General features: G+C 38.9%; 1 protein-coding gene across 5 annotated transcripts in view; it reads left to right on the top strand.

Moving 5' to 3' along the window:
* Positions 1 to 23,648, top strand: part of LOC140477127 (nucleolar protein 4-like) — a 343,324-nt gene that overhangs the window by 80,839 nt on the left and 238,837 nt on the right. Inside the window, exon 1 of one of the 5 annotated variants that reach the window (XM_072570461.1) lies at positions 14,991 to 15,094. The exons of the other annotated variants lie outside the window; for them this stretch is intronic. The gene's annotated coding sequence lies outside the window, so the exon portion shown is untranslated. Of the gene's footprint in view, positions 1 to 14,990; positions 15,095 to 23,648 lie in introns of those variants that run through there. 5 annotated transcript variants of the gene reach the window in all.

Below are 23,648 nucleotides of genomic sequence, written 5' to 3'. Positions count from 1 at the left end.
AAATATCCTTTCATTTCCTGTTTTACCTTTCACATCCCCTTTTACACATTCTGTACTCCTCTAGGGCTTCTGCCATTTTGTAATAGTTATGGAGTCATAGAGAGCGACAGCATAAAGAAAGGCCCATGTCCACACAAGTCAAAAGCAACTACTGTAACCCATTTTCCAGCTCTTGGCCTAAAGCCTTGTATGCATTGGCATCACAAGTGCTCAGCTAAATACATCTCGACTGTTATGAGGGATCCTGCCTTTACCACTCTTACAGACAGTCATCATCCAGAGAATCCCTACAGTATGGAAACAGTCCCTTCAGCTCAACAAGTCCACACGGACTTTCCAAAGAGTAACCCACCCAGACCCATTCCGCTACCCTATTATCTTATATTGGCATTTCATGAGACTCTCTTGACAATTTAGGTATGTCTTTCTGTCTACCCTTGTCCTCTTGGATTGTGAAGTGATAATATTGAACCCATATTGTTCAGGAAATTTCTCAAATTCGCTGGCACTATCTTAGTTCCTTGCCACTGATTAATCTTTTAAGAATCTGTTGTTCAGCAAGCATAAGTCACAGAGGTGAGATAATTGTTGCAGCTCTCAAATATTTTACCTTTATGATAAAAGGAAATATTAAGAAATGGTTTGCTGTTCGGCGATATTATCCTGTGTGAATAAATCAGCTTCCACAATATATTGTGGTGTATTTGGTACTTCAGTGGCTACCATGTCTTTCTATTGTGTACTTTATACTTTTGGCATGTTTTCCATCAGATTTTATTTTTCTGATGTCTTTGTAGATGCCTGTTCCATACACAAATGATCTACATTTAAGGCTGGAGTTAATAGACTTCTGGTGCCTCATGCACTAAAAAGATATGTGACTATGGGCAGGAAGGTGAGCGGCCCCAGATCAACTATGATGGTAATAAGTGGCGGAGCAGTCTTGACAGGTTGTGTAGTCTGCTCCTCCTCTTATCTCTCATGCTCTTGTGTTCTGATTGAGCTTATAATTCTTCATTCCCATGTGATCTTCATTGCAGCTTCTGGAGAAGTTTGGGTCTAATGATTTTAGATTAAGCCAGCAGAAAGAAAACCATTGTTTTGCGAAATGTCATCTCTAATTGACCAATACCCCTGTGTTGTTGTATTTGCAATATTTTTGTCAGGTTGTCTGGATCACTTGCTGAGAAAATATCTATAGTTTTCACAATACATAGGCATTGTGTTTCACATGCATAGATGTGAACTCCTTGCTTGCTTTTCTGAAAGCATCGATCGGATCACCTTTTCAGTTCACTCATAGAGTCATAAAGCACAGAAACAGACCCATTTCCAACTTATCCGTGCTGACCAGATATCCTAAACTGATCTAGGTCCCATTTGCCATACCCTCTAAACCTTTCCTCTTCACATACCCATCAAGATGCTTTTTAAATGTCATAATTGTATCAGCCTCCATGACTTCCTCTGACAGCTTGTTCTATACAAGCGCCACCCTTTGCATGAAAATGTTGCCCCTCAGGTCCCTGTTAAATCTTTCCCCTCTCACTCTAAACCTGTTCTCGTTTTAGACTCCCATAGCCTGAGTAAAAGAACTTGGCTAATCACTCTATCCATGGTCCTCATGATTTTCTAAACCTCTATGAGGTCACCCCTCATCCTCCAATGTGCCAGAGAAAAAAAACCCAGCCAATCAGCCTCTCCCTTTGCTGGAACTGGAGGATTTGAGTCAAAGTGCTTTTAATTTTTTTCTGAACCTTTTCAAATTTAACATCTTTCCTACAGCAGGGAGACTAGATTTTAATGCAGTACTCTTAAAAATGTCCTTGGTTCTAACTCAACCTTCTACTCTCCAGGCATCTGGAAACTGGTGTGGGAGATTAGACAGAGAGCTTTCAAATCTTTCATCTTGCATCACCAGTAACCAAATTCATCTCCTCCAGAAAAACACCGTCAAAAGCAGTGTCAACTATGTTCCTGCCCTAGATTAGAATGGTGCTGGAAAAGCACAGCAGGTCAGGCAACATCCGAAGAGCAGGAAAATCGATGTTTTGGGCAAAAGCCCTTCATCAGGCATGGAGGCTTTTGCCCGAAACGTTGATTTTCCTGCTCCTTGGATGCTGCCTGACCTGCTGTGCTCTTCCAGCACCATTCTAATCTAGACTCTGGTTTCCAGCATCTGCAGCCCTCACTTTTGCCTATGTTCCTGTCTGATGAACTGACCATCTCTTCCAAGGCCTCAATTACCAATTAACATTATCATGCACTTGAATATACAATCTCTTCCAAACTTGCCAGAACAAACTCCCAGGTAACGACCATGTTAATAGCCAACTTCCACTCTGTTTTAACACAATGCTCTTTCTGTATGAACACTCTTAATCAAGAATCACCCAGCAATTAACCTCCAGGCCTGGTCTCACACATAAACAAAAACTTGTTTGGTCTGATCTTTTTCTTTTACTACAAGCTGTTTCATAAAGTCTACGTTTAACCCATAATTTTCTGTTCACAGCTCGAAAGTAAAACTGATAAAATAAAAATAAACATAATGAAAAATCAGCAAGGGTTCTGACAATATGAAGTATTTAAAAAGTCATGCTGTACATATATCAAACGAAGGAAACCTCTCAGCTATGTATTGCCTTTCAGAGCTTCCATCTTAATTTGATACTATCAGGTATATACACTGCTCTGAAGAATTGGCAATCTGTCAACCTTTACAATGCATTTGTCTGCATTTTAGCTTGCACCTATAATCATGGTCTCTTTCATAGATCTAAATGTCATCCACTATGTCAACTGTTCTTTTGCTTCCCTTACGTTTCTCATTTGCTTTCTGTCGGAACACACCCTGGCTCACATAACACCAAAAGGTAGTCACAGGAATGTTTACTGGTCAAAAGGGTATGGTGAATGTTGTCAATAGCAAAGTTTGCTCTTCAAGTATTATATTTCAGTCACTACTTCAGGCACCTGGCCTGCTGAAATTTCATTTCTACTAGAGTTGTTAATTCGTACATCTATTGTTATATCCCTCAAAATAGATTGTCATCTACCTGGGTATAAGTTTTGGTTTATTTTTCTTTTTTTTATTCAACAGGTTGCTCTGCCTCTGCCTCTGTTAATTCCTTTACCGTTTTCTTTCTTTACTCTGCATATTCTTTGTCTAGTGATTACCTTTCCAAAAGTTTGACTGTTAGATTCATTAAAAAGGGCGGAATGGTGGCTCAGTGATAAGTGCTGCTGACTTACAGTGCCAGGACCGGGGTTCGATTCCACCCTCAGGCTGTGTGGAGTTTGGACATTCTCCCTGCTCTGCATGGGTTTTCTCTGGGTTGTCCGGTTTCCTCCCGCAGTCTAAACAGTGCAGGTTAGGTGGATTGGCCATGTTAAATTGCCCTAGTATCTGGAGATGTTCAGGCTAGGTGGATTGGCCATGGGAAATGCATGGTTACAGAGATAGGGTAGAGGGATGGGTCTGGGTGGGTTGCTCTTCGGAGGGTTGATGTGGAATTAATGGGCTGAATGGCCTACTTACACACTGTAGGGATTCTGTGAAAAAGGACATTTCCTTCTGTTCATGAATTCATTTGGATGTGGATCCAAAATTGTATGTTATCTTGCTGGTGCCAGGCTCACTGAACAGCTGCAGAACATTATTACTCAGGTGGGTAAACATCCAGAGATTGTGGTCCACATTACTATCAATGCTATATGTGGAAGGAGGGATAACATACTGAAAGAAGATTTAAAGCCTTACAAATACTAGTAATCTGAGAACTACTCCAGGTACAACGTGTTTGTAAATAGCGAAAGGGGAAGATGAAGCAAATGAATGCATTGCTGAGAAATAGCTTAGGAGGGAAGGTTTTAGAATTGTGAGGCAGTGGGAGTAGTTTTTGAGCAGAATTTTTTATTCATTCCTGGAAATTCTGCCTGGCCAGCATTTATTGACTGTCCTTAGTTATCCTTGAAACGGTGGTGATGAGCTGTCTTCTTGAACCTCAGCAGTCCAAGTGCTGTAAGTCAACCCATAATTACTTTTAGGAACGAATTCCAGGACTTTGACCCCAAGGCAATGAAGGAACAATGATATATTTCTAAGTCAGAAGTGTCTTGGAGGGGAAGCTGCAGGTGGCGGTGTTCCTTTCTATCTCCTGCTCCTATCTTTCTAGAGGGAAGTGGTTGTGGGTTTTAATGTTGCTGACTTAGGATCTTTGATGAATTTCTGCAGTGCATCTTGTTGATAGTGCACACTGCTGCTACTGAATGTCCGTGGTGGAGGGAGTGGTGCTTGTGGATGTGGTGTCAGTCAAGTGTGCTGTTTTGTCATGGATGATGTCAAGTTTCTTGTGTTGTTGGAAATGCACTCATCCAGGCAGGTGGGGAGTAATCTATCACACTCTTGACTTGTGCCTTATAGATGATGAACAGACTTTGAGAGTCAGTAAGTGAGTTACTCATCTTAGTATTCCTAGCTTGTGACCTGCTCTTGTAGCTGCTGCATGTGTGTGGCAAGTTGAGTTGTTTTTCTGGTCAATAGTAATCCAAGGATGCTGATAATGGGGAATTCAGTGATGGTAACACCATTGAAAGTCAAGGATCGGTGGTTAGATTGAGTCATATTTAAGATGCTCATTGGCTGGCATTTGTGTGGTGCGAATGCCACCACAAAGTCCAAAGCTCAACCCTGAATATTGTCCAGATCTTGTTGATGAGATCTGTACACCGAGGATGGTTTATATTTTAGCAGGACTGGGACTAATATCCTCATAGAGAGATTTACTGGCACTGTTAGAGAGGGCTTAAACAAACTTGTCAGGTGGATGCAAACAAGAGAGGAAATTCAGACAAGAGAAAAACAGTGATGTCACTGGGAAGTAGTAAGATAGAAAGACATATTTTGTTGAAGCTTTTTGTCTTGAATTCATCAGGACATTTCACAAAAATACCAATTTAAGGGAAGAGCTAATATTTATACTATCGAGGAGAGTGATAATTGGTTGGCAAATGGACTCTGATCAGTAAAGGTTTTGGAGAATGCACCAATTAATAATGATTGGTAATTAACTGGCAAGCTCTGTTTAAATTTTAAACCAGGCAAGTTGACTCCAAATGTTCAATGCATTGCTGTCAGAGAAGAATCAGCAAATGGCTATCAGGTATTTTGTTGAGTTTAAACTGGTTAATGAAAAGAAAACCAATGGTAGGAATAAACTGCCATTTTTTGGCTGGTTGACTGCTTGTGGGACACAACAAATATCAGTCAAATATCAGTGCCTGGCTCCGATATGGATCAATAAGTTGTTCACTATCTAAATCAATAATTTGGATGTAGCTTACAGAAAACTTTTAGCAAATGAATGGCAGGACACCAGAAAGCTCAGAGGAAAAGAGAGATCTTGAGATGCATGTCCACAGATCCCTGAAATGGCAGAATACGTTAATGTGGTGATTAAGAAGGCATACAGAAAACCTATGTTTATTAGTCATGCATTGATTACAAGAGCGTGGAGATATGTTGGGGATGTATGAAACTTTGGTTAGGCTACACCTTGAGGATTGTGTGCAATTCTGGTTCCCAAGGAAGGATGTAATTGCACTGAAGTGGAAGCAGAGGCAATTCACCTGGATGATGCCTGGGATGGAGCATTTTAGCCATGAAGAAAGCCCAACAGCGGTAGTGTTTATTTTACCCCAGCACCCATGTGTGCAGGTGTAGGACACAGTGAAGAACAAACAAGTGCATAGATCTTTATTTATATTCCAGCACCAGGAAGAAAATAAACATCTGAGTGGCCAGTGACACGCAGAGTCATTCTAGGGAAAGGCCTGATTGGGGTGTCTAGACAATGAGAGGCATGAATAGGGTGGATTGAAAGCAGCTGGCCCCCTCAGTTGAAAGGTCACTGACAAGGGGGTATTATTTTAAGGTGAAAGGCAGGAGGTTGAGAGGGGATTTGAGGAAAATTTTCTTTTCACCTAGAGAGTGGTTAGAATCTGGAATGCACTATTGGGAGGGCAGAAGTGGTGGAAAATCTCATAACCTTTAAAAAGTATATGAGCCTTTTAAAAAGTATATCAACGTTAAGGTCCATGTGCTGCAAACTGGGATTAATGTTGATAGCTTGTCACAGACTCACTGTGCTGAAGGCCCACTTCTGTGTTATATGGCTCCATGACTCTACAACAAGGTGGTAACACATATGGATGATGCAAATAAGATTCAACATGATTTGGGAAGGCTGATTGAGTGGGTAAGAACATGATGGATGGATAATGATATGATAAAGTTTGGGATTATTTCGAAGGAGGGTGTGCAGTCTATTTCTTAAATGGTGCGACATTTAGAAATATTTATGTCCAAAGTGGTGTCCTTGGTCATAAGTAACTGAAAGCTAACATGCAGATGCAGCAAGCAATTGGGAAGACAAATGACATGTTCGCCTTTATTGCAAGAAAACTGAATACAGGCGTAAAAATGTCTTAATTCAATTAGAATTATAGAGTCATAGAGCAGTACAGCATAGAAACAAACCCTTCGGTCCAACTTGTCCATGCTAACTAGATATCCTGAATTAATCTAGTCCCTTTTGTCAGTATTTGGCTCATCTCTCTCCAAATCCTTCCTATTCATATACCCATTCAGATGCCTTTTAAATGTTGTAATTCTACCAGCCTCCACCACTTCCTCTGATAGCTCATTCCATACACGCACCACCTTCTGCATGAAAAAGTTGCCCCTTAAGTCCCTTTTAAATCTTTCCCCTCTCACCTTAAACCTTTGCCCTTCAGTTCTGGACTCCCCCACCCCAGGGAAAACACCTTGTCTAATCACCCTATCCATGCACCTCATGTTTTTATAAATCTCTGTAAGGTCATCCCTCAGCCTCTCACCTTCTACGGCAAATTCCCAGCTTATTCAGCCTTTCCCTATAGCTCAAACCCTCCAACTCTGGCAACATTCTTGTAAATCTTTCTTGAACCTTTTCAAGTTTCACAACGTCCTTCATATAGGAGAGCTACCAGACTTGAACACAGTATTCCAAAACTGGCCTAACCAATGTCCTGTACAGTCGTGACATAACCTTGTGCCTCCTATACTCGATGCACTGACCAATACAGGCAAGCATACCAAACACCTTCTTCACTATCCTGTCTAACTTAGACTCAACTTTCGAGGAGCTATGAATCCGTACTCCAACACTGCCCAAGACCTTAACGTTAAGTGTATAAGTTCTGCCCTGATTTGTCATTCCAAAATGCAGCATCTCACATTTATCTAAATTAAACTCCATCTGCTACTCCTTGGCCCATTGGCCCTCATTGTACTCTGAGGGAGTCTTCTTTGCTGTCCATCACACCATAATTTTGGTGTCATCTGCAAACTTATTAACCATATCTCTTATGTTCACGTACAAATCATTTATATAAATGATGAAAAGCAGTGGACCCAGCATCGGTCTTTGTGGAACACTGCTGGTCACAGGCCTCCAGTCTGAAAAATAACCATCCACCATCACCCTCTGTGTCCTATTTTTAAGCCAGTTCTTACAAATTTGCTTCTTAATTTTCCATTGACTATTAGGGGGTTTATAATGCAATCCCAGTCAGGTGATCATTGCTTTCTTATTTCTCAGTTTCACCTAAATAACTTACTTGGATATAGTCCCAGGAATATCCTCCTTAAGTACAGCTGTAACTTTATCCTTAATCAAAAATGCCGTTCCCCCCCTCGTATCTTGCCCCTCTTTGTATCCTTCTTTTTGCATCTACAGCCTGGAACACTAAGCTGCCAATACTATCCATCCTTGAGTCATGTCTCTGTAATTGCTATGATATTGCAGTTCCATATTCCCAACCATGTCATCTGTCTTACCTGTTAAGCTTCTTGCATTGAAATAAATGCAGTTTAATTTATTAGTCCTACTTCATTCTCCTGCCTGCCCTGACTGTTTGACTTCCTCCTTTTCCCAACTGCACCAGTCTTAGACTGATCTCTTCCCTCACTGCCTCCCTAGGTTCTCCACCCCACCCCACCCTTACTCACCCTTACTCACCCTACCCCACCCTTACGAGTTTAAATCCTCCCAAACAGCTCTATCAAATCTCTCGACCAGTATATTAGTCCTCTTCCATTTCAGGTGCAATCTGTCCTTCTTACACAGCTGACTTCTACCGCAGAAGAGATTCCAGTGATGCAAAAATGTGAATCCTTCTCCTCATACCAGCTCCTCAGCGACACATTCAACTGCTCCATCCTCCTATTCCTAATTTCACTGGATTCAGGAGTAATCCAGATATTATTACCCTTGAGAACCTACTTTTTAAATTCCTGTCTAATTTGCTATGTTCTCTCCTCAGAATCTTGTCTTTTTCTTTTCCTATGTTGTTAGTTCCAATGTGTACAACAACATCTTGCTGGTCTCTCTCCCCTTTGAGAATATTCTGCACCCTCTCTGAGATATCCTTGATCCTGGCACCAGGGAGACTAGACATCATTCTGATGTCTCATTGTTGGTTGCACAAACATCTGTCTGTGCCTGTGACTAGAGAATCCCCCATCACAATTGATCATTTGGAACCTTACATACACCTCATTACATTAGAGGCAGTCTAAGTCCCAGAAACCTGGCTGTCAGTGCTATATACCCCTGAGAGTCCATCACCTCCTACATTTCCAAAACAGCATACTTATTTGAGTTGGGGTTAGCCATAGGAGACCCCTGCACTACTTGCTTACTGCTCCTACCTTTCCTCAAGGTAACCCATCTACCTGACTGTATCAGCAGTTTTTCTACCTTGCTGCAACTGCCATCCATCACACCCCCAGCTCCTTAAATTCCTCATTGCCTCTAACTGTTGTTCCAACCGATCCATGCAACCCAATAGGATTCGCAAGCAAACACACTTCCTGCAGACATAATCATCAGTAACATGGAAACTCTTCCCTGATCTCCCACACCCGACAGGGAGAGCATATCACTCTACTAAAGGCCAGCTTTGCACCTTAACAATCTGCAGAAGCAGAAAATAGCACAGCAATAGTGCTCTAAAATACACTGCTCCAGGCTAACTTAGTACCTGTGTTTTAAAGTGTAATCAAGAGACCCATCTCAATAAAACATGTAATCAAAAAAACCCCATTTGACTCATTGTTTTAATTTACAAAAAAAAGTAAGGTTACACTTTAAAACACCATTTAGCTGTTCCACAGCTGTGAGCTTCCCACACATGATTCTTCAAGCTCAGTTGTGAATTTCACTGTTTGTTTATTTTTCTTAGAACAAACTTTGATATCCAGAGATACTTGAAACTAAACAGCAAAGACAGTCAGCTATGCAGATCTATTACTCAGTCACATAGCTGTGCAGGTTTATTGCTCCATTTCTTTCACCTCCCACATGGTCTCTGGTTCCTCCTGTTTTAAAGTGCCATTGTTTTGATCTCTTTTGTTTTAAAGTTCCAATACAATGCAATAGCTTATAAAACTATAATTACTGCTCCAAGACTTCAGGGAAATCAGCTCCAACACTGAAAATACCTTTAAAAACGGAGTAGCTGTTGCATTTTTTTCCCCCTCCTCCATCTTGGATTACCCAAGGAATGTTAGCAAGAGTGCAGCTGGTGTACCCTTTGCAATTTTGAAGCTCTTAAGGAGAGATATGCTTTCCATAGAGGGAGTGCAGCAGTATATTATGCTAGTCCTCAGGATGGGGTAACTCTCCTATCAATGGATATTGAGGACACTGGGTCTGTATTCTCTGCACTCTACATTTCTAAAGTTTAGAAGAATGAGGAGTGATCTCATTGAAGTTTACAAAATCCTTAAAGGGTTCAACGCGATATATGCAAAAAGGATATTCCCTCTGGCTACATGAAGACTGCTGCTTTTTTCTTAACTGAAGTTAATTTGTGTTGTCAGAATCTTCATCTGTTTACCTGTGACTTCATTTGTGATGTTGTATACTAGTGTGTCCAGTAGAGCTTTTTTTGTACATCAGAGTACAAATCTTTCAGGCATTTATTTCTGTAGTGTTTTGCTGCCACAATTTCTCAGTTTTGTAAAATGATTATCAACAGACTTATGAGGTTCCTACCTTAGGTTTTGTAATATATTTTGATGAATTCAAAAGTTTGGGTTCTGCTGGAGATTTATGCTGAATTTCCCAAAGATTTTGTCTGGCACTTTTAGCATAGTCATTGCTAATCTCGTGATTGAAAAGATCTAAACCTTTCTCTCCGGTTAATAATAGGATGCAGCTGACCTTCTATAGTGCCTTTTAGACATGTCAATTGTCACTTTTGTTTCAACCTCACTCTTGTATCTATCTATCAACCTCCCAATCTATCCTGAGCTTCATTTGTGCTTTAACTGCTGTGATGTCTATAATTTTATTTGTGCAGAGTTTACTCAGTCTCTTTCCCCTCTTTCTGGCACTAATTTCAGGTTGTCTTTTTTTCCTGTCCCAATTCAGCACTCATTTTGTTAATGCTTGAATTGTATTCACAAACATCTGCTGACACTATGATATGTCTCATGATTCCCAAAAGTCCAAATAATCCTGCAATTTTATGCAAATATTGGAGCTTTCAACAAATGAATTTCATACAAACTTCATCAGGTGCTGCAAAATTGCATATTGTTGCCTTGGAGCACTGACTGCAGAGCATAGTAAATGATGTGGCATATTATCTAGACATGTATATACGTGCATTTCAATATAGTTTCTACATTTGGAATAATGCAATAATATAACACTTGGCTAATCATTTATACCATACCCAGGCAGTGATATTGAACTTTTAGATGGCAAGCTTTATATATTCTATTGGTAGATTGGATTGTTGTTGATAATTAGATCACAGTGTGACTGAAATTTGCATAATTTGATTACTGTCATAACATTTGATTATTTTTCACCAGAATCACACTTAGATTGGGAAGAAAGGAAATATGGAAAATGCTTAATTAAAAGTTGTTGTTGTATTCCTGAAAATTGCAACTTTAGATGAAACAACTGTGAAGTATTGATTCCCATAGGAATGAAAATTAAAACTAGCATTATGTTCCATAGGGATTTCCTCTTAGCAGAAAGAAATCATTTAAGTATTATTGCTAGTAACTTGTAAGTTGCAATGCAGTACATTAAATGGCTAAATTATTACATTGGTAAATGAATGTTTTTTCTTAACTGAGAGAAATTTAAAATTATACAAAAGAATGTAACATTCCACTTACAATACATCCTTTAGTGGATTCTGCAAAAGTAGATCACAAACAATTCCTGCATGGGAGTATTCTGGGCCGCTGCTTGTTCCTGTCTGCATCGTGGTCAGTGCCTGTTGGTAATTTTCTGGGAGTAGCTGCATCTTTTCTTGCTGATTGCTATCATCTCTTCTTGGGCGGCTGCTTAGTGGGGCAACTCCACTGGCTGGCTGTGAGATCTTGGCCTTCCTAACCCTCCTTTTGACTAGCTGGGTGTTGATCAAGCTGGGCTTGGTGATATGACTCCCTTATCCATCTTTGGGAAGAGTTACTAGATTCCTGAGTCAGATTGTGACACATGGTTTGATGGTGCAGAGGAGCTGGGATGTGCAGTGTGGGGCCAAGTGATGAGTCGTGCTTAGTTTTGTCCAAGTTGATGGGTTAGAGGGTTATGGCAACTCTGGTCTGATGGAGTTTGCTGCTCTCAGGCCACAATCATATTGGCTGTGATATTATTAAATGATGGTTCAGGACCAAAGGGGCCAATGGCCTACTCTTGTTGCAGTTACTCAAGTTGTTATGCAAAGGGTTTTACTTATTGCTTTCACTGCATATTAAAGAGTGGGCCTGAATGTTGAGGCCCTAGGTTCCAAACAGCCTCACTAATGTCACATCTCTCCTGGTGGGACTGCTGAGATCTGAGTTATAGGTTCTCTGATTGGGGCCTTTAGTGCTGGCCACTCAGCACAGTCTTTAATAGATATGTGGTTAGGGAGGTGGTGAATTAGGATGTTATTTCCTGAAGGATTGTGCACCAATGACACTGTCCACAAATGAAGTCTCAGGAACCTAAAAAGTCCTGATGTTAAGGTCTCAGCAGCCATAGGAGAATTGTGACCATTATTTCTGTGAAGAATTCATCTGGAGTTTGAGTTTCTTTGAGTATGATGGAGTTCATTATTTCTCCTTTCTAAGTTGATCTGCTCCTTTTTCAACAGACCCCAGCATTCCAATCTTTTGCCAATAAGCTTGATAAATACTTCATTGTACCTGTTAGTAATTTTGACAATATTTGTTTGTAGTATGATATCTGTCTAAAGATAAACTTGCCAGATCGATATAAGACTTAGGATGACCAATGAGAGGAGATGGTTATTCCATCTGAACATTTGTTAAATCTGAACCAAGTTTCTAGAGTTTTCAGAGTGATGCTATAATTGGGTCAAACTGCCTATTTTCCTCTCTAGGCTGGAAGCCATATTTCAGTTGATAAGTATCATTATGATTGAAAGGTAATCTTGCACAGACTAATCAGTGAAGAATAAGAAAGATTGTTCTGGAATTGAATTTGTACTTTTACCAGTGTATGAGAATTCAACTTCTATTCTACCAGTCTTTGCAAATTGAAGTAGAAATAGATGAATGAGGTTAATTTTCTGTAAGTGCCCTCACAGATCAAGAGGGCCTGTCTGGAGAGATCCCAGGTGAGTAAAAAAATTATTCCCAATAATTCCTACAATGCTACATTGGAGGTTCTTAGTTCAGAGCTGCAACAAGTACCAGTAAGGTCTTTGACAAGTGCCAGAATTTTCCAAGACCACCATAATCAATTCTAGATTAAATTATTTTAATAAAACATATCCTGGCTCCGTTAGCTGCAATTTAAAAACTATGATCTGTAAATAGTTATGACAGGTTTATTGTCATAGACTACACTTCCATTCTCTCATAAGAGAGATATTTTGAACAGCTTTTCATTTTGCGCTTGTCAGGATAAATGCAAGAACGTATTCAATGTAATCCTTTTGTTTGCAGAGATTTGGTGTCTTTGAAAAATGTATGATACTTCCAGCAAGTGGAAAGGAACCATGTTATGAGCTTGGCTGATTATCTTAAATTAGCGTAAGTGCACTTATCTGCACACTCGGGATTGTTGAGCCATTGCTTCCCAATCCTGGATTACTTCTGACAGTAATTATTTGTTTTGGGTATTGTAAACAAAGGTTGGCTGAGTATAATATTAACATTGTCTGGCAGCATCTGTGAAGAGAAATCAGAGTTAATGTTTTTGGTTTGGTGACTTGAAATGTTAACTCTGATTTCTCTTCTCACTTGCTGCCAGACTTGCTGAGCTTTGACAGCAATTCCTGTTTTTGATTCTGATTTACAGCATCCACAGTTCTTTTGATTTTTATGGTGTCTATATCATCTATTACAAAACAATCCAAGGAAAATGCTGTGATTTTCATTGTTTTTTTAAGATTAGATTCCCTACAGTCTGGAAACAGGCCATTTGGCCCAACAAGTCCACATCGACCCTCTGAAGGGCAACCCAACCTGACCCATTCCCCTACATTCATCCCTGACTAATGCACCTAACACTACGGGCAATTTAGCATGGCCAATTCACCTAACCTGCACATCTTTGGACTGCGGGAGTACACCGGAGCACCCGGAGGAAACCCACGCAGACATGGGGAGAATGTGCAAACTCCACACAGACAGTTAATCGAGGTAGGAATTGAACCCAAGTCTCTGGCGCTGTGAGACAGCAATCCTAACCACTGAGCCACCGTGCCAAATGTTGGGGCATAAGGTCTACATTCCTGATCATTTGAAGTTCAACATTATTACATTTATCCCTGTAATTATCCCAATGATTGCAAGTGGAAAAACCTCAACAGTGTATGTCTCTTTCCAGCAATATTCAACTTCTGTATTACCAAATGACTTTTTTTCTCTCACTGTATTTAGAAATACCACATACAGCTGTGGCTTCATTATGGTCTTCATAAAACGGTTAAATCACTTATATTTATGTGCTTTTTCAACCAAAGGAATGTTTGTCCATAAACGTTTCTGCTTTGCCGTGAGTCTAAGCAGTTTTTGCAATTGATAAACATGATCTCAAGTGTGAAATTGAAGCTAGGCTACAAAATATCATATTTTCGCTGAAATAGACCAATGGAGATAGTTTTTTTTCTCTAGAAATAATGGCCTCTGTTGTAATCATATTAACTAGCTAAGGTTAGGTGCTTGGCTGTTGTTTTTGTTGTGAGATAGACTAAATGAGGTTACATTTCCATCAAAATGGAAATGCAGTCTTTCCACTGCATTAGAAATACAGTGGAAGATTGTAAACCAGTCAGAGAAACTCGTCCTTCACTGCATTTCTGGGAAAACAAATATTTCAGAAAAAAATAAAATCTGTTATATATTTGACAGATTTATTGAAAGACCTTGCTGCATATTCTTTAAGAACGGTGTCATCCATCTATGGACTATCTAGATCTTAGTTGTGTCTGTTGCATCTTTTTGATATTACAGATATAAGGTGTTTGTGGTTTGTGATTTGATGGAATTGGGTGACAAAGGGTATAGTTTTCCAACTTAATTTACTTTGCCATCCTTTTTCATGCAACTGTTTCTTATTGTAAACATTCAGCGCAGAGCATTTGTTGATAAAATTGGAACAGAAATTGCAAAATACTTTCTTATACAAATACTGTACTACCTTGGCTTAAAACTTGACAGTTATGGTGCTAAACTGGTTAATATGCAAGTGCAAAATGATTAATTATTAACACATTTTTTGGCTAACAATTGAACATACTGCGACGATAACAGTGGCTATTATCAGACGGATTCGGTTACGCCTTTTCCCTGGTTGTTGCTTCAGTGTCCTGGTCCTTCACTTCCAGGAGAAGGTTAGCGTCACCGAGCAATGATGTCACCGGCAATCCCCTCCCCCGTGCCTGTCACCCTCACATAAATGCAGTGAAAGTGAATACAGTGTAGCTTTTATTTCTAACAGATACCAGCCTTTTAGCCTTTCAGGATTGATACAATGCGTTATTCGGCAAAGATGTTTTTCTTCATGAAGTAAGCTGCACGTTTTGAGTATATAGCTGAATTTGCTGCTTAGGATTTGAAGATTTTTTTTCCAAATGAGACGAGAAATAATGATTTATTTGAAATGAAAATAGTTATGGTGGTGATGGGGGTGGGCAAGTGCTGGTTGTGTGTGTTAATAGAACTGAGGTAATAATGGAAAAACGGAGTCAAATGATCTTGCAGTGATCTCCAGAGCTACTCCATTCATTGTTTTCTTGCCTCTTCAGTTTCTATTAATTAGGGACTTTAATATTAGCTGTTTGGAGCACTGTTACGCGGAGCTGTCTCATATGCACGCAAACTTAAATTACGAGTATATATTTGGACAGAATAAGTATTGCAACACCAGGTCGAAAAGTGTCTTTTAAATATATATATCATTTTACAAGTTTTATGATTCCCCCCCAAAATATATTTAAACGCATGAAGTTAAAGTAATAGGTAACGTTGAATTATGATTGTTCAAAGCATAGGAAATCAAAATACAGGAGGTGTTTTGCTAGGAAACCGTGCCTGCCTGGTACTTCCAATATATGTCACTAAATATTACAAACGGCACGTTAACTCGAAAGAAGCAGATTGCTAAATAGTTTCCCTAAGTGGTAAAAACCTTCTCTTTCTCATTATCAACGCTCAGTGAAGAATTGACGGAGTTTAGGTAAAAACCATAGTAGAAATAGTAATTTTGAATCTCCGAACACTGCAGCAATAGAAGTCAGACACCAAGAACGAGGCCTGGACCGTGAGCAGTCCACGCGAGATTGATTTGGGCAATTTACCAATCTTTTATTATACTAGCAAGGAATATCCAAAAGTGTTTAAATTAGCGCAAGTAATATACCATTGGATATTTAGGTTTTAATTTGGTTGAAAAAAGGTTGATGTGTATTACCCTAGAAGCTAAGTGCACGATTTGCAAATTTTAACCTCTTTTTCATTCGTCTCTCTTCTGAGCTTGAAACCATTCCTTATGTTGCTTCCGTAGCAACGGACGTCATTATGTCCTATCTGGCCTATCTGCAAAATCAGTTCTCCAAGTGACATTTCCCAAACCCTTCCCTGTAACCTGTAGATTTTTGTTTTCTTCAGATAATGATCCATTTTTCACTTTTGAAGCCACAATTAAAAGACTTTTCCATACTTTCAGGATGTGCATTGAAGATCCTAACCACTAGCACCACAAAAAAAAGATTGTGGCTATGCTTTCTTATGCTAACTGGTATGCCCAGAGGGCAGGAGAAGAAAGATATTTTTGTTTTAAATCCATGTTTTTTTTCTTAAATGGACTCTTGCCAGATTTTTAAATGGCCACTATCAGACTCAGAATGAGCAAGTTGACTGCTTACAGAAATGTCCAGCAATTATCTGGACAAAAGCAAATTGCTTGAATGTGATACTCATTGCATTGTACGAACATCTCAGCCAAGTCAGAGGGAGGACTAGTAGAAAAGAAGCCTATCTCTGCTAGTACAAAAAAAAGGAGACCATCAAGACTTACTCTGGCTTGATTTGGTACAAATGATTCCACAGTTTTCTACTACATAAAATGCAATTTTTTCTGATGAGGGAACATCAAAACATAAAAATATTCACTGAGTGTCTCAAACTGAAGCGCCAGTCCCATGTTTAAAATTGAAGGTTTATTTGAACCATACTTAGTTATACAATTTTGACTTGTCCTTGTAAGTGTGCTTCTATCACCTGAAGAGTATGCTGCTCCAAATTTAGCCACGTGCCCTGCCTCTGACCTCTTTCTTAAAAGTCTGATTTCTGGAAAAACCCCTATGTCTTATGTATAAAGTGAACCAATTCCTAGATCATAACAATGTACCTTCACCAACAATTTGATTGTGCCTAAGCTTCTATGAAAATGACTAATATGCACAGCCAACTAAAAGAAACTCAGCTCGACATTAACTGATTGGACTTTATAAGTTGCATGAAAAAAATCTGATAACTTTTATTTCAAGTCATTTTTAATTTGTAGCTTCTCTCCTTTTTCTTATTTTTCCAAGTTGCAAATCATTCTCCCATGTCTTTAAATGCAATAACAAACCCTACTGTTTTAACCCTGAAGAATTTGCTCTGCATTTTAAAACATTGAACTTCACTGACCCGTTCTGGGGGGATATGCCTTTGTCTATACTTAGAAGGAAAAAAAAATGAGAAAAGCAAACTAAAAACCATCACTGTTATGAGGAGGACCATAAAAATCATTCCAACCCTTTCTCCCTCTTGTCAGTGACACCAATCAAGTCCAGTTAGTGTCCTCTGGTTCTTAAGGCTTTGGCCAATAGGAATAGTTTCTTCTTTGCTTCTCTGTCAAGATTCATCATGACTTTATCCATCTCTATTAAATCCTCTCATCCCTCTCCATGGATAATAGCCTCAGTTTCTTGAATCTTTTTACATAACTGAAAGTCCTCATCCCAGCAACCACTCTGAGTCTTTTCTGTATCCTTTTTAATGCCTTCACATTTTTTCTAAAGTGTGCAGTCTTCAGACATGCTCTTGGGTTACGATAGTCCAGTGAAATGCAATGAATTGGTAAATTTGAACATTGGCATAGGAATGATAACAGATTGTGCATAGGTGCCTGGTTTCTTTTTACTTTTTTAACCTTTCGTTTTTCTGAGATTTCTTAAAATAAATTCAAATTCACAAGCTGCATCATACAATTCATATTTTTACTATTCAAAATATTTGAATTGTTGGTATTGTGGTGATGTTGCTAGATTAGTGTACCCTTTTCAACTTAAACACTTGGGTTCATCCAAATATTAACTGTACTTAGCTCCACAAAACAACTGTAGGTGTGCTGGTCCAGCCTTCGCCTTCTATAGATTGTCAACTCTTGCTCTCAGAAATGCTGGCATAAATTGGTTATGCTCACATTTGTATTGAGAAACCCAATCACAATACAGGGGTCCCTGATTTACCAATGTCTGACTTATGAATGCTCATACTTAGAAGTGTGATCCTATACAGGGGTGTAATTTAAAAACCCTGCGTGTGAACATTTCCTGTATTTATGAATGGCTGCATTACAATGTTCTGCATTACAATGTTCTGCATTGTGTTCTGGTTTTCAGACAAATTAACTCCAGAACGGAGCCCGTTCGCAACCCGGGCACTGTATGTAATTAATTTACTTACATTTTAATGGAAAATGGAAGTTGAAATTCGAGCAGTTTCTGCACCTTTCCATCTGTTGCTGTGTAGTTTCATGACAGTGCAATCCCTTTCAACTGGGGTGGCATGGTGGTTCAGTGTTTAGCACTGCTGCCTCATAGCACCAGGAACCTGGGTTCGATTCCAGCATCAGATAATTGTCTGTGTGAGTTTGTATGTTCTCCATGTGTCTGTGTGGTTTGCCTTTGGGTTCTCCAGTTTCCTCCCACAGTCCAAAGGTGTGCACGTGAGGTGGATTAGCCATGCTAAATTGTCTGCAGTGTCCAGGAATGTGCAGGCTAGGTGGATTAGCAGTGGGAAATGTAAGGTTACAGAGATAAGGTGGGGGCGGGGATGGTCTTTGGAGGGTTGGTGTAGAGATTTAAAATAGAGTGCTGTCGAGATGCTGTTATTTTACATGATTGTGCAAAGTTAAGATCTAGATTTTCTTGTCTAACTTAAATTCCTTTGTTTAAAAAATAATTTTGAAAGGAAATGTGCATTTATTTGCTGTTTTCTTGTTGAAATTGTTTTGTGGATATTTCATAATACAAATATTCAAATTAATGGTACCCATGAGAAATAGATAGAAAGAGTGATACGTTTAGAAAGAATAAATCATAAAAACAAAGCAATTTTAAAGTTGTTGTTATATTTTAGAAAGATATAAACTAGATCCATATTTTATACATTTATATAAAACTTTCCCTATGCTAACTACTAACAAATGGCATATTATAAGCTTCTCAAGGGGAGATAGGCACATAAATAAATGTTGACCTTGCCAGAGATGCCAAGATGTCAAGAATGAATAAATGAATCACAGAATTGTTACAGCACAGAAGAAGACCATTTGGCCCATCAGTGTCTGAACCAGTTTTGTTACTGAGTGCAAATCTCTTTCCACACATCCTTGCAATTATTTATATCCAAATAATCATCAGATGACCTTTTGAATTCCTCAGTTTAACCTGCCTTCACCACATTTCTAGCAAGTGCATTCCATATCCTAACTACTTGATGCGTGAAAAAGTTTGCTTCAATTGTGCATCACTTTAAATCCAAACCCCCTCATTCCTTTTTATCTTACAAGTGGCAGCAGCTTTTCCCTGTCTACTCTGTCCAGTCCAGTCATGATTTCAAAAATCTGAATCAAATATTCTCTGAACCTTTCTTCTCTCCAGGGACAGCAGTTCTAACTTTTTCAATCTGTCTTCATAACTGATTGTCATTTCAGGAATCATTCTTGTAAATCACTTATGCACTTATCTTTCCTATAGTGTGGTGCCCACAACTGTACTCAGTACTCCGACTGAGGTCTAACAAGTGCCTTATACAAGTTCAGTGTCACCTCCTTGCTGTTGTACTCTATGTTTATAATAATAAAACCAAGAACATTGTATGTGTTATTAACTACTCTGACCACTTGTCCTGCCACCTGCACTGAGCTATGAGCATTTATATCCAGGTCCATGTGATCCTTCACCCCTTTTAGAACTGTACCCTTTATTTTATATTGTCTTTCATTGTTCTCCTGACCAAACTGCAGCCATAGAGACATAGAGTCATACAGCATAGAAACAGACGCTTTAGTCCAATCAGTCCATGCCAAACATAATTCTAAACTAAACTAGTCTAACCTGCCTGCTCCTACCCCATATCCCTCCAAACCTTTTGTATTCATGTATCCATCCAAATGTCTTTTAACATTGATATTGTACTGGCATCCACCACTTCCTCAGGGAGTTCATTGCACATGTGAACCACCCACTGTGTAAAGCATTTGCCTCATGCCTTTTTTTGCATCTCTCTCCTTAAAAATGTGGCACCTAGTCTTGAAATTTCTCATCTTAGGGAAAAGACAACTACCGTCAACTCTATCTATACTTCCCATTCTCTGCATTGAACTTTTATTTGTCACCTGTCCATTCCACCAAATAGTTAATGTCCTTTTGGAAATTCTTACTGTTTTCCTTGCAGTTTACAATTCTTCCAAGTTTAGTGTCATCTGCAAAGATTGAAATTGTTCCTGCTCACCAAGATTCATATTCTTTATATATATCAGGAAAAGCAAGAATCCCAATAATGACCCCTGGAAATTCCACTACAAGACTTCCTCCAGTCTGAAAAATATCCATTGACCATTACTCTCTGCTTCCTATCACTCAGCCAATTTTACATCCTCAATGTTACTGACGCTTTTGTACCATGACCTATAACCTTTTTCAAGTCTCATGTATCAAATGCCTTCTGAAAATCCATCAACAATGTTGCCCTCATTAATCCTTTCTATTACCTCTTCAAAAACTCCAGCAAATTGCTTAAAGATGATTTCCCCTTTGGAAGTCTGTGCTGACTCTTCCTAATTAATATTACAGTTTTCTAAAACTTCAAATTTCACCTTTTGTACTGATGCCTGAGTTCAGCATGGTATTAATTTTAGCAACCTCACAACAATAATTCCATGCTATAGAACTTCCACCACAGTTCTGCCAAAGGTCAGGACCACCTTCAGTGCTACTAAAATGCAAGAATATCCCAGTGCACCTAAGCCCACCTACCACGTATTGCTGAATTAGAATTGAGAAATGGAATGTGAGTGTGAGCAGAAATTACAGCTAACATAAGAACAAATTCAAAAGTTTTCTATAGGCATATAAATAGTATAGTAGTAGTAAGTGGAGGACTGGGGTAATTAGGAATTAAAGGAATTTGTATACGGAGGCAAGGACGTATCTGGGGTACTAAATGAATAATTTGCATCTGTCTTTACCAAGGAAGAAGATGTTGCCCAGCTCATGTTAAATAGAAAATAATTCATCTATGTGATGGGCTTAAAATTGATAAGGAGGAAGAATTAGATAGTCTGTCTTTACTTAATGTTGATAGGCACCAGGAATAGGAGAGATGAATCCAAGAATCCTGAAGAACATGAAATGGTAAATTGTGAAGGCACTAGCTATAATTTTCCAATCTTCCTCAGACTTTGGAATGATGACAGCAGTCTGAAGGATTGTAAATCTTAGACCGTTGTTCAAAAAGAGGTGTAAAGATAATCTCATACCAGTCAGTTTAACCTTGATAGTTGAAAGCTTTTAGTGATAATTATTATTCAGTACAAAATCCATAGTCACTTAGGTGGTTAAATAGGGAAGCCAGCGTCGATTTGTTCAGAGCAAACCATGCTTAACTAACTTGATGAAGTTTTTGATTTGGTAATGCGGCGTTCTTTCTGCATTCTTTCATGGGATGTGGGCCTGACTAGCAAGGCCAGCATTTGTTGCCCTACCCTAAATGACCTTGAAATGACTGGTTCGTTATTTAAGTGCTGTACCTCAGGCACAAAACAGCATGTCTGTGATTTTTTTTCACATTGCCTTTAGGAGAAAATCAATGCTGTCATCACAGTGTGGTACTCTGCTTCTTTTGTGTGGTTCTGGTGTTATGTCAACCTTGTGTAGTAAGTGAAACAAGTTCACAGGTGAAGTCAGATTTAAAAAGCAAGGAGCAAAAATATTTGTATTGCGTAAATCTCAAACGAAGATGGATGAACCTTTTAAAATGTTCTTGGAAGAGTTGAGCTGTGTCAAATAGACTCATTAATTGATTAATTCATTCCTGAAGAAGAGCTTATGCCTGAAACGTAGATTCTCCTGTTCCTTGGATGCTGCCTGACCTGCTGCGCTTTTCCAGCAGCACATTTTCAGCTCATTAATTGATTGATAAAGTTGGGCCAGCATCATAGCTGGTGTACTAAATTCTTCAAAGAATGGGACCATGGCATTTGCAGACAATTATTGATGGGGAGTTTTTGGAGAGTCAGGGATAAGTCAAAGAGGGTACGGGCAATCAGTTAAACTGAGATATGTATTAGCCTTTGATGTGTCACCTCAGTTTAAAGGATTGACTTGTGTGCGGCCTATAATTTCTTGTTGGCATAGACTAAAGACCTACCAATCTAAATATTGTAGTAAGTTTATTGATTGCTTATTCAAGTACAGGCAACAGTTTTAATTCCAGCCTTAATATTCTCCCCTGACCACCAACATCGTCCATAGATTCATGGAATGTCTAGACATAACTCTCAAAATCAAATGAGTTCAAACTTGGTCCTTGATTATGTAGTGTGGCAAGGTATCTTCTCACCTCTGCATCTTTACCAAATTTTATCTTCTGCACATGGTGAAACAAATGAAGATGGTACTCAATACTGTGCATACCTTGACCTCCGTTTTAACTCAGTGTTAATAGAATTATGCAATGGTTGGTTGAAGCTTTTCCCCACCTCATTTCTATTTTAGAAATACAAAGCTGAAAAATATCTGTTTATTTAGAGTTTCTATTTCAGTGAGGAGACTTCAGGTCAATTAAATTCTGAAAACTCTGCTCACTTTTTGGTGGTGGTGTAAAATTTCATCACAACTTTCAAAAACAATTGCTGACAGTCTGAATAAAATAACCCACACAGCTGTTCAACAATAGTCAATTTTCTACTCTGTTTTAAGGTGTCCTTTTAAAATAATTAATCAGTTCTTCTTTGGTCCATACCTGATCTATTTAGCAATCTTTGTTCAAATTTGAGCATTAGCTTTTGATATTGTTATGATCCTTGGTGAGACTACCAAATTTGTCTTGCGTTTGGTTAGAAACCAGTAATGGGATGATGTTCAAGCTCCCACGTACTTAACAAGAAAATTAACCAGTCAAATTACAATTTCAGCTTTTATCAAACCACTAACCTTACCGAGCTACTGCTGATGTTCTCTAAGACCCACTCTTTCTCAGCTGCTTTGAACTATCACTGGCTTCTAGGGCTTTTTCCCCAGAGCTTTTTCCACAAAATGAGCCAGTACTCCCTTAGATTTCCCCTGAATCAGAATTGCTTGGAGTTTGCTAACAGCAGGGCATTGCCCTATTTTCCCACTCTTCCATGTCCAAAATACAACTAACTATTACCAAGAAACAAACTGGTAAATTGAAATCAAAGAACATTATTATGCCTAGTCATCTCTCAGATAACGTCGCTTAGACTGAACTACAATTAATATAATTTTTTTGGTTAGGTGGAAGGGATGCCAGTGAATTCCAGGATACTTGCTGAGTGGCAAGTTGTTCTGTGAATGGCATGTGGTCATGTCACAAGGTGAGGTAGTTACGTTAATGAGGCGAGTTTGATAAGACAGAACAACAAAATACTCTACTCTAAGCTTTGTGTAAGAAACCTCTTCCAGAAAGCCCACTTTCTGTCTTGGAACCTTCTTTTCTCACTCTCACAGAAATATGATCCTACTCTTTTTAAGTGTAATAGACTTCCATGTGCTTCATTTGCCTTTATCCCATTTCCTACTGTTAAAGTTTAACTCCTAAAATT

Source organism: Chiloscyllium punctatum, chromosome 5 (assembly GCF_047496795.1).
Source record: "Chiloscyllium punctatum isolate Juve2018m chromosome 5, sChiPun1.3, whole genome shotgun sequence".
Taxonomy (NCBI): domain Eukaryota; kingdom Metazoa; phylum Chordata; class Chondrichthyes; order Orectolobiformes; family Hemiscylliidae; genus Chiloscyllium; species Chiloscyllium punctatum.
Note: the sequence above shows the minus strand (reverse complement) of the source record. Positions and strands in the feature narration are given on the sequence as shown.